At 46.5% G+C, this 10721-nt stretch overlaps 1 long non-coding RNA gene across 1 annotated transcript; it reads left to right on the top strand.

The window, feature by feature from the left end:
* Window positions 1-294: 294 nt before the first annotated feature.
* Window positions 295-9517, top strand: LOC116592515. The gene is made up of 3 exons (XR_004286498.1): window positions 295-712; window positions 6505-6627; window positions 9206-9517. It is a non-coding gene; the product is annotated as an uncharacterized LOC116592515 (long non-coding RNA).
* The last annotated feature ends 1204 nt before the right edge of the window (window positions 9518-10721 follow it).

The raw sequence follows: 10721 nt of genomic DNA, 5'->3' as shown, positions 1-10721 counted from the left end.
ACTGTGAGGGGCTGGCCCGGCAAGGACACCACATTTCCTTCCCGTTTGTTTAGCTCATCCTATGGCACAACCCTCTTTCCCCAAAACCCCAGGAAGAACTGAGGAGAGATAAAGAGCTGCCATTAAACTCCTGCCAAAATCCTAATGCAACCTGTCCACCGGGGGAATGCAGGCCCCGCCTAGACCAGCCACAAAAGAATCAGCTGTTTCCCGCCCAACCTAAGTGGTTCTGGGTGAGTCATCACTTTCCCTGCCCCAGCCAGGGCGTGGCTCCCCCAATCCCTCACCAGGCGCTCAGGCCCTTCTGCTGGAAAGTCAACTATTTCAGGCTCTCTCCTTCGAATCTCATGAATAAACAATGCCTGCACTTAAAGTCCCAGAGTGCCCACGTCCAGACCTGAAATTAACTCCATTGGCCTCCAGCAGACCCCGAACTAGCCTCGTGCATTAAGCCCAGCGAGAGGACTGGGGACTTGCCAGGGCTTCGCCTCTCAGATGGCTCAGGCAGCATCAGCCTTGTTTGGTTATTCAGAATGTCCCGTTTTGTGACACAGTGCTGAGAACCACCGCGACACGGCAACAAGGGCACCTTTTCGTTCCTCCTCTCCAGTACTCTACTCCGCTCATTTTAAGTAGTAAATGCTAAATTCTGGAAGGACAGAGGCTGCGTATCTGTACCACCATGGGTGTCAGGCGAAGAACTCTGCATGCAGTAGGTGCTCAATAGATGTTTATGAAGGGAAGAAACACAAATGCATGGGGGCTCCTATGATCATGAAGCAATAGCCGGTGAGAGCAGCGTGATACTTTGCTGTTCTGTAGGACCCTTTTCCAATGAACTTAAAGTATTTTTATAAAATTTCAGCTAATAAATACATACCAGTCTCATGGGATAACTGGAAAGGCTCATGTTGAGTGAGTATATAATTTGGCTACCACCAAGCCGGGAGGAATAAAATTCAATCTTTCTTAATTTCACCTTGAAGCTCTGTTGTCTTGGAGGACCTAGGATCTAAGAAGAAAAAGGGTATCATAAGTAGTCACTGGGACCAGGGACTTATGTCCATCCGAGGTGGACCCGAGAGAAGCCACTTGGATTCCCTCTGTGTCTGCAGAATTTCTTAGGGGCCAGATGCAAGGCCACAGGCAGGGCCTCTGGTGTCTTTGTGGATGGCTATGTTTTTCCTTGCGGCCCCTGGAAAAGAAGAAGGACTGAGAAGTGGCCATGTAATAAATAGATAGAAAGCAGGAGGCACCTTGGAGGGGCACGGGCCAGCGCTGGGCTCCATGGGGCTCGTCTCCATCTGCACACAGCCCTAGAGCAGCAGTGAATGGATCTACACAAGAACACTTATCTAAAATATTTGCCAACAACTTCACACTCACTGGGAACCGAGAGGAAATATTTTAGGGAGGAGCCCATTACATCATGCTCACTTTTGCTGTCCTTTAGCACTGAGCGCTCAGCCCTCCAGTGTTGCCCGGCATTCTGCAAACACCCACGTTTGGCTTTCTCCTTCAAGCCAGTGAGATGGAATCAATGGATTCCATTATGTCCAGATAGGACTCTCATCCTCCAACTGCCTCATTAAAGAACCAGTGTTTTTGAGAGGCATTGTGTTTAATGGGTCATTATGTAAAGACTGACTTTCCCAAAACCCTCGTGGAGGAAGCCATTTGCACCGGTGTCTGGGGCATGGGTGTCACCAGCACAGGCTCAAAGGAACTGACAGACAGAGATGACAGAGGATTTTCTGCCTCGGAGGGAAGGCAGCGCTTTGCCTGACGGCTTCCGGCTGACTTGGAACTTCTATTTTATCTTTGTATTAAAAGGATTAAGTGTGTAAATGTTCCAACAGGAACCACCATCGGTAGCATTTGACTTTCTCCAAGTCCTGAGGATGACAGCATTCCCTTCCTTCTTTGACCCCAGGAACAATCCGTCTCCTCCTCCGTGTCCCTGTAGAACCTACATCTGGCTGGGTTGAAGGAGAGAATGCCAAATTTCAATCAGAAGTCCTGAGTTTGAATCCTGTCCTATCACTTACTAGCTGTGGGGCCTTGAGCAAAATCTTTATTCTCTGAGCCTTGGTTTACTTGTCTGTAGAATAAAGCTGATCATTAAATCTCTCTCAAAGACTCATGATATGGTATCTCAAGCAGAACATTAGGCTTTCAACAAACACTTGATGAGACAATTAATTACACTGCATCATAATTAATTTGTCCTAATTCCTCACCTGGAATGTAACCTTCTTGCTGTGATGGAACAGGTCTTACTCATCTCTGTATCTCTGACACCTAGCAAGTGCCCAGCCCATTGTCGTAGGTGCTGAATAAATGTTACTGAATAAATGAATGAATGAGCCACATAACTTATGTCACTACTAAGGCAACGATACTGTCCAGTATGGTCAGGGGCTCAGCTGAGCTGGAGAGAGCGCAACTACCAGGTGTTGGAGTCACTGATTGAGACAACGAGCCAACATGTAAGAAACAGTCAAACCTTTAGTGGTCACTTAGTATGACAAAGAAGCTAGTTCGTGCTGGTTCCTCCTGTTCCTTTTCCCTGTGGAACAGAACCAAGCGAGGGACCGAGGTATCAGCACAGGTGGGGGAACTCTCTCACTACTGAGGGAGCCCTGAGCAAAAGTTCCCTGGAGTTTTATGGACCCGGGGCTGGGTAGAGGGTGGGGGCACAAAGAGAAGAGGACTGCAGTGGAAAAGTACTGAATACTAAGTCAGCATAGAGAAGAAGTGTCTTTAGGTTGCCTCCTCCCTTCTTCTAGAAGGAGAGCTTGGCGGAGCCTCCTGAGGAAGGGCTCTGTCAAGGCCTCCCTGATAAAGAGGCCTCCACATGGAGGTGCCTGAGCTAGGAACGCAGATGGGTATGAGAGCGAGGCTGGAGAGGGACCCGAGTCCTTGACTGTAACCCCCTTCCTTGTGTGGGGACGTCAGCTTCCCGTTGGAGGACCGGCAGGCAAAGCCTTTGTAATTGCGGGTGGTCAGGCCTGAAAATCACACAGAAGTGTTTGGCCAAGAGCTCAACTCTTCATCCAGTACTTTCCATCTGACAGGTAAAGTAGCTTGTCTAAGCTCGCTTAGTTTGGTAGATGCAGAACTGGGATCAGAACAGAGTTCTGACTCTCTCCTGATTAGTTTACACTGCACCAGAAATGGGTACGGGAACACTTGCAGCCCTTGTTGCGTTTCTGTTTGGGACGTTGGCGGCTCTGGTCAGAAGGAGTTGTGACTTCCAAAGCTAGCTGTGGTAGGCAGGATCTTGACCCTGTGACCTTTGGTCTTGGTGTTACACCTGTGATTACACTTCATTACATAGCAAATGGGAGTTTGAGGGTATAATTAAGGTTATTAATCAGTTGGCCTTCCTGGAAGGAGATAATCCTGGATTATCTGTTGGGCCCAATGTAATTCCACAAGCTTTTAGGACAAGAGTAGAGCTGAAAGCCAGAGAAATGTAGCAGAGGGAGAAGTCAGAGAGACGGGAAGCATGACCAGGATTTGACGTTTGGGTGCTGGCTTTGAAGGTGGAGAGAGCAGTGGGCCAATGAAGTAGGTGGTCTCTGGAAGCTGGGGATGCCCTCCGCCACCCCGCCGCCTCCAGAGGACTGCCAGCAAAGACTCAGGGCTGTCAGTCCCACAAGCACAGGAGAAGGACCTAAATTCTGCCAACCACGTGAATGAGACCGGAAGCAGACTTCCCCCCCAGAGCCTCCAGAAGAGCCCAGGCCGGCTAATCCTTTGTTGCAATCTTGGGAGACCCTTAGCAGGGTTAAGCCCACGTGGACACGTGACCTACAGAAACTGTGAGATAATAAATGGGTGTTTGTGGTCATTCAAGGAACGAACACACGGGTTCAAAAGCACAGAAGACCCATCTTGTCCACTCTTTCTCATCATGCCCGCCGCTACTCCCGAGCTGGTAGCCACTCCCTTGGGCAACAGGTCCCATGACACTCTGTGAAAAATGCTGTTGTCAGGCCCAGACCGAACATTGCTGAGTGTAGCTCAAAGTTCATCATTAGCTTGTGGGTTAGGAAGGCACTGGGACTATTTCTCTGATGCTCAGTAATTTTTTTTTTTTTTAACTATCCTTTTTTTTTTTAAATATTTTATTTTTTTGTTTGACTGAGAGAGCGAGCACAAGCAGGGGGAATAGCAGATAGAGGGAGAGGCAGGCTCCCTACTGAGCAAGGAGCCTGATGTAGGACTTGATCCCAGGCCCCTGGGATCATGACCTGAGCCGAAGGCAGATGCTTAACAACTGAGCCATTCAGGTGTCCCTGATGCTCAGTATCTTTATCTCTTCTGTCTGCCTGTGACATACTCAGTGGTAGGCTTTCAGGTCGAGGAGACACCCTATTAAATCTGAATATCAGATTTAAAAAATAGTAATTTTTTTAGTGTGTCCCCAATATGACCCAGGACCTACTTATACTAAAAAATATAAAACATACATATATAGTGATATATACTTTAAAGTCTGGCACCCCAGGAACCCTCTTACACTGTTGGTGGGAATGCAAGTTGGTGCAGCCTCTTTGGAGAACACTGTGGAGATTCCTCAAGAAATTAAAAATAGAACTTCCCTATGACCCTGAAATTGCACTACTGGGTATTTACCCCAAAGATACAGATGTAGTGAAAAGAAGGACCATCTGTACCCCAATGTTTTTAGCAGCAATGGCCATGGTCGCCAAACTGTGGAAAGAACCAAGATGCCCTTCAACGGACGAATGGATAAGGAAGATGTGGTCCATATACACTATGGAGTATTATGCCTCCATCAGAAAGGATGAATACCCAACTTTTGTAGCAACATGGACGGGACTGGAAGAGATTATGCTGAGTGAAATAAGTCAAGCAGAGAGAGTCAAGTATCATATTGTTTCACTTATTTGTGGAGCATAACAAATAGCATGGAGGACATGGGGAGATGGAGAGGAGAAGGGAGTTGGGGGAAATTGGAAGGGGAGTTGAACCATGAGAGCCTATGGACTCTGAAAAACAATCTGAGGGGTTTGAAGGGGTGGGGGGGTGGGAGGTCGGGGTACCAGGTGGTGGGTATTATAGAGGGCACGGATTGCATGGAGCACTGGGTGTGGTACAAAAACAATGAATACTGTTATGCTGAAAATAAATAAAAAATAAATTAAAAAAAAAAAGTCTGGCACCCCTATCAGGAGCAGACATTAAAAAAGAGTTTTTGAGAGTAAGCAGAACTGACCAGGAAAACAGTAAGTCGTGACCTAAATTTGAGCTGGCTTCCCTTTTCTGGGACCAGTGCCCTTTTGTTCCTGCCACAGCCAAATCTGGTATCAGGAAAGGATTTTGTGTCAGAGGCTTACACATCAGTGGGAATTTTTGTCTGTATCTCCAAACCTCTGTTCTGATGTGGAATGAAAGACCTTGCTTCCTATCAAAAGGAAGCTTGGGTTTCGACTGAGCAGGTGGGATGATAGACCTCAGTCTGAGCTCCTTCCTGAGGCAGGAGGAAAGAGACAGACATCTGTCTTTAGATCCTGGCTTTGCTGTTCTCTGCTTTGTGATTTGGAGTAAGTGAGTATTTCTCAGTATCTTTGTCCTCACCTAGAGTACTTTTGCCTGTAAGGTGATTATGAAGGTTGAATTAGCCCATGCACTGAAGTCTGTAGCATACAGTGGTTGTTGTGTGTGTATGATTTATCCTTCTCTCCCTGAGCTCTGACCTAGTAGCCATAGGTCTATTCTGTATACAGGCAAAGATGACCACATCAATCTAAAGCTACCTACGGGCATCTAAATGCCAGCAAGTAGGGTTCAAGAGCTGAAGGCTCATAATACAGCCACACAAACAATTTATTGGACATGTACTATAATGAAGTTTGAATAGACTTAGAGAGGACGTATTATGTGTTAATGATGGTTCTGGATGATTTATGCATATTAATTCACTGCACACACACCCACAACAGCCTTATGAGGAGACACTATTTTTATCATTTGCACCCCATTTAGGGTGAAGAAATGGAAGGACTGACAGGAAGGTCCTATAACTTGTTCTAGTTCACCTGGCTAGTCAGTGATAGTAACAGATTTTTGACCCACGTGATTGGGTCCATAGTCCCCACCATTAAATACCTCAGTGTGCTGCTTCCTGTGTGCCTCATCTCTAATCTTTGTCCTTATCTCATTTAATCCTCACAACAAACCCATGAAAGAGGGATTTCTTTTCTGCTTTGTGTTTTAAGATTTTATTTAAATTCGAGTTAAGTACCAGATAGTGTATTATTAGTTTCAGGGGTAGAATTTAGTGATCCATCATTTGCAATTAACACCCAGGGCTCATTCCATCAAGTGCCCTCCTTAAGGCCCAGTCACTCACCCCAAACCCTCCCCTACCCCCACAGCCCCCGCCAGCAACCCTCAGTTCATTCCCTATAGTTAAGACGCTCTTAGGGTTTACCTTGAAGGAGGATTTCTATAATCTTTCCCATTTTGCAGTTTGACCAGCACCTAGTAAGCGGCAGAGTCCATCTCTGAGAACCAACACCAGCCATCAGAAAGGATGAACACCCAACTTTTGTATCAACATGGATGGGACTGGAGGAGATAATGCTGAGTGAAGTAAGTCAAGCAGAGAGAGTCAATTATCATATGGTTTCACTCACTTGTGGAGCATAAGGAATAGCACAGGGGACTTAGAAGGAAAGGAAAAGTGAATGGGGGGATTCGGAGGGGGAGACGACCCATGAGAGACTGTGAATTCTAAGAAAAAAAACAGAGGATTTTAGAGGGGAAGAGGGTGGGGGGCTGGGTTGGCCCAGTGATGGGTATTAAGCAGGGCATGGATTGCCTGGAGCGCTGGGTGTTATACACAAAGAATCTTGGAACACTACACCAAAAACTAATGATGTATTATATGGTGACTAATGTAACACAATTTAAAAAAGAAGAAGAAAAATTCTAATAAAGAAAAAAATTTCTAATAAAGAAAAACAGCTGACAGAAAAAGAAAGACCGTAAAATATTTGAGTCTTAATGTTGCTATACTTGAGATCATCAAATTGTGGATGTTTCATCCCTGAGAGGGCAAATGTCACAGGCCTGACACAATGTGGCACTCTTCTGCGTCAGGACAAGAATATCTCCCTGCTCAAGGACGGTCCCCTGGGCTCTCAGAGCAGCGCCACCCAACCCCCTTGGGAGGAACTGCCTTCCTGGTCTTTCTCTGAAGCCGTCTTCTCAGCGTGCACAGTGATCACCCCTGAAATAGAATCCCAGTGAAAAGGCTTTGTCTACCTCCTCTGATACCGCACTCTCTGTGGGTTGCTTTTTTTTTTTTTTTTTTTTGTGACAAGTGAATCAAGTTTCCTTTAAAAACACCGATGCCAAAAGGGAGGGGGAAGAAAAGCTCTAGCATCATTTTGGCGTGTGAGTCTTTGTCTTCATTCTGGAACCTAGAATGGAAAGTTGGCAGCTGGGCCTGAAAGACGGGAGTGCGTCAGGCCGCTGCAAGACTAGGAGATACAAACCACAAAACGGGGAGCAACTCGTTGAATCTGAACTGTGCCTGGGTGGCTGGGTGGGTGGGGGATGGCGAGAGACAAGCACCGCGCTCCAGGGCAGGTCTCAGCCTTTCAGGGTGGGAATCAGATTGCCTAACCATGACGTCATGGAAGCCATTCCCACACCGCTGGCCTACTTTTCAAATCACCTAGCAATGGGTGCTGAAGCCAAATTTGAAATAGATTACTCTATGACTCAGATTGTTAATCTCTGTTTTGATAACCCACATCAAGTCACTGGGACTTTAGCTTATATTTTGGATGAAAATATCATAATGTATGCGGAGGGCTCCTTAATTCACCCCCTCCCTCAAGAAAATGCCAGTCGTGTCCAGGTGAAAACGCAGATTCATTTCCCCAGATTGCATTTGGGGAAAATGGCAAGAATTCCTCTTCACTGGAGGGCTTTGGAGAAGGTAAGAATGCAGTCTCTAGAGTCAGCCCATGGTTAATCCTGGCTGCACACCCAAGTGTCTTCTTCTGTGGGGCGGCTAAGAATCACCCATTTCGTGGGGCTGTTGCAGGGATCCATGGAGACAGAAAGTTCTAGCATGGTGTTCTGTAGGTACACAACACATGCAGGCAGTTGTTATTTATGTTTCTATTTGTAAACACATAGTTCAGAGCAAAGAACCAAGGCTGAAGAGAAAGTCACCGGTCCTGCTGGTTATTATTTCCTCTCGTGTGGTGCTTTCTAGCCCCTTGTTAATAGTAAAGCCCTGCACACCTGGAAGGTTCGAGGAAGGACGTGGAACTCTTCTACCCAGACGTTTAACTGGAGTGATGCTGGTTTACGAACAGCACACCAGCCTCCTCATGGAGGACTAGGGGATCTATACTCCAGGAGCATTTTCTTTCTCTGATAGAAGTAACTGTGACTAACAGAACATAATAAAAAAAAAAAAATTGAAAAAAAAAAAAAAAAGCAAAAATGTTACCAGGGGGAAAAGAAGTAACTGTGCGATGCAAGTATCCAACTTGGGCTAACACCAGAGAACCTTCCAAGTGTTTTCTTTAACAGCAAAAGGCTTCTATTCATCCACATCATCCCATCCAGCAACTTTTTTTCACTGTTATTTTTCTGCCTGTATTTCCCCGAGTCCTGAGCTGGTTTTCTCAGTCAGCTTTGTGGTATCTGAAAATTGGCCCAAGAAGTGAAAACAGGTTTCTAAGGTTTCCACCTTATTTTTCCTCTAATTAAGTCTTTTGTATTCATCATCTGTCTTCAACTTGCTAGAGGTTTCTGAATCCCAAAGGTAATTTGAATTTTCACAGAAGTCTTTCAAAGCTTCAGGAAGCTCTTGTGGCTCTTAGCTTGGACACATACCTGAAAGCTGAATCTATCAGTTTGCCTTCTGGGCCTGGAGTAGCTTTGGCCAGGAGCTATGATGTGTCAGCCCTGGCCCCCTGCAAGCTTCATCAGTTAAGCATCAGCCTTTGGCTCAGGTCATGATCCCAGGTCCTGGGAAGGAGCCCAACGATGGGCTCTCTGCTTCTCCCTCTCCCTTTGACTGCCGCTTCCCCTGCTGGCACTTGTGCTCTTTCTCTTGCTGTCAAATAAATAAATAAACTCTTAAAATAAATAAATAATAAATAAATAAAATCCTATCATTCTCTTACTTTGATAATCCCTGCAGGATGGCTGGAAGCTCTGTAGTAGACATGAATACAACTAGGTGACTATCAGATCACCCTCAGCACCCCAGAAATCCACCAGCAGACTGACTGAATGAACTCCACAACTAAAGTAGAGAAGAGGCCACATTGAAGAAGCTAGAAAGTACAGAGATGTGGCTTGGGAGAAAGTGGACCATGGCAGCTGTGGTGGGGAGGGAGCCACGGTCGCTGAGAAGGGCGAGAGAGAGACTAGCACCAGGGGAGCCCACACCGGGGAGAGGAATCCCCGTAGCAACTGGCTTGAAAGCAAGAGTGGCTGAATTTTAGGAATTCTTGCAACTAGCAGGGCTTAAAGCCTAGAGTGTTAAGGGTCAGAGTGTGGGGTGTCTGGGGGGCTCAGTTGGTTAAGCATCTGCATTCGGCTCAGGTCATGATCCCAGAATCCCCAGATCAAGTCCCGTGTCTGGCTCTCTGCTAGGCAGAGTCTGCTTCTCCCTTTCTCTCTGATCTTCTTCTCCCTCTCGTTTTCTCTCTCTCTCAAATAAATAAATAAAATATTAAAAACAAAACAAAAACAAAAAACAAAGGTCAGAGTGCTTAGCTCTGGGAGAACTTGGAGAGTTGCTGCTCTATGACAGAAGGCAGGCAAACAGCCCATGGGCATAGAGTGTGGAAACAGCAATTGAAAGAGCACACAGTGGGGAGCTTCATTGTCCATCTCAGAGCACTTCCTAGGAGACAGTTCATAAAGAGACCCTCTGGGAACAAAGGAATTGGCCAGTGCCGGTTCCCTCTCCTGCCCTTCAGCATCAGCACAGAACCACCTGTGGGAGCCAGCACAGCACTAGACACTCACTACCTAACTTGCTACATCAAGCCCTGCCTCCCCTCCCCCACACTCCTGTGGAGTCACCCCTCCCAGTCACACTTGCCACAGTCCCAGCGAGGCATGTCCCCCACCCCAAAAGACAGGCCCAAACCCCTGCCAACACCATGTCCCTCAACCCCGGGAGTTTTGTGAGGCCTCAGTGCTGGTGGCCGCAGACAGGTCTCATTTCACAAGCAGACTGAGCACAGCTAGTTAAAATGTATTGAATTCAGCCAGGAACAAAACACTGCCCACAACAGGCAGAGAGCGTCTCTGCAGATGACTGGCCTGAAGGACAAAGTGGCCAGGACATAATAGTAGAGAGCGTGGAATTACTATGTCTACAACATAGGTACAATTACTATGTCCACAACATAGATACAATTACTACATCTACAACATAGATACAATTACTACATCTACAACACTGATACAATTACTACGTCTACAACAGTGCATCCATGACACACTGGAGACACTCCCGGAGGCACCAGGCCCTGGGGAACAAGGGACACTATATACCAGGGCACTACAGGACCTCCTCCTCCTCCTCTTCCTCCTCCTTCTTCTCCTTTGAAGATTGGTTTTATTATTTTATTTATTTTTATTTCATTATTTTAGAGATAATGAGAGAGATAGAGAGCATGTGTGAGTGCGGGAGGGGCAGA

Source organism: Mustela erminea, chromosome 6 (genome assembly GCF_009829155.1).
Source record: "Mustela erminea isolate mMusErm1 chromosome 6, mMusErm1.Pri, whole genome shotgun sequence".
Classification (NCBI taxonomy): domain Eukaryota; kingdom Metazoa; phylum Chordata; class Mammalia; order Carnivora; family Mustelidae; genus Mustela; species Mustela erminea.
The sequence above is the reverse complement of the archived record's forward strand: the minus strand, read 5'-3'. Positions and strand labels throughout refer to the sequence as shown.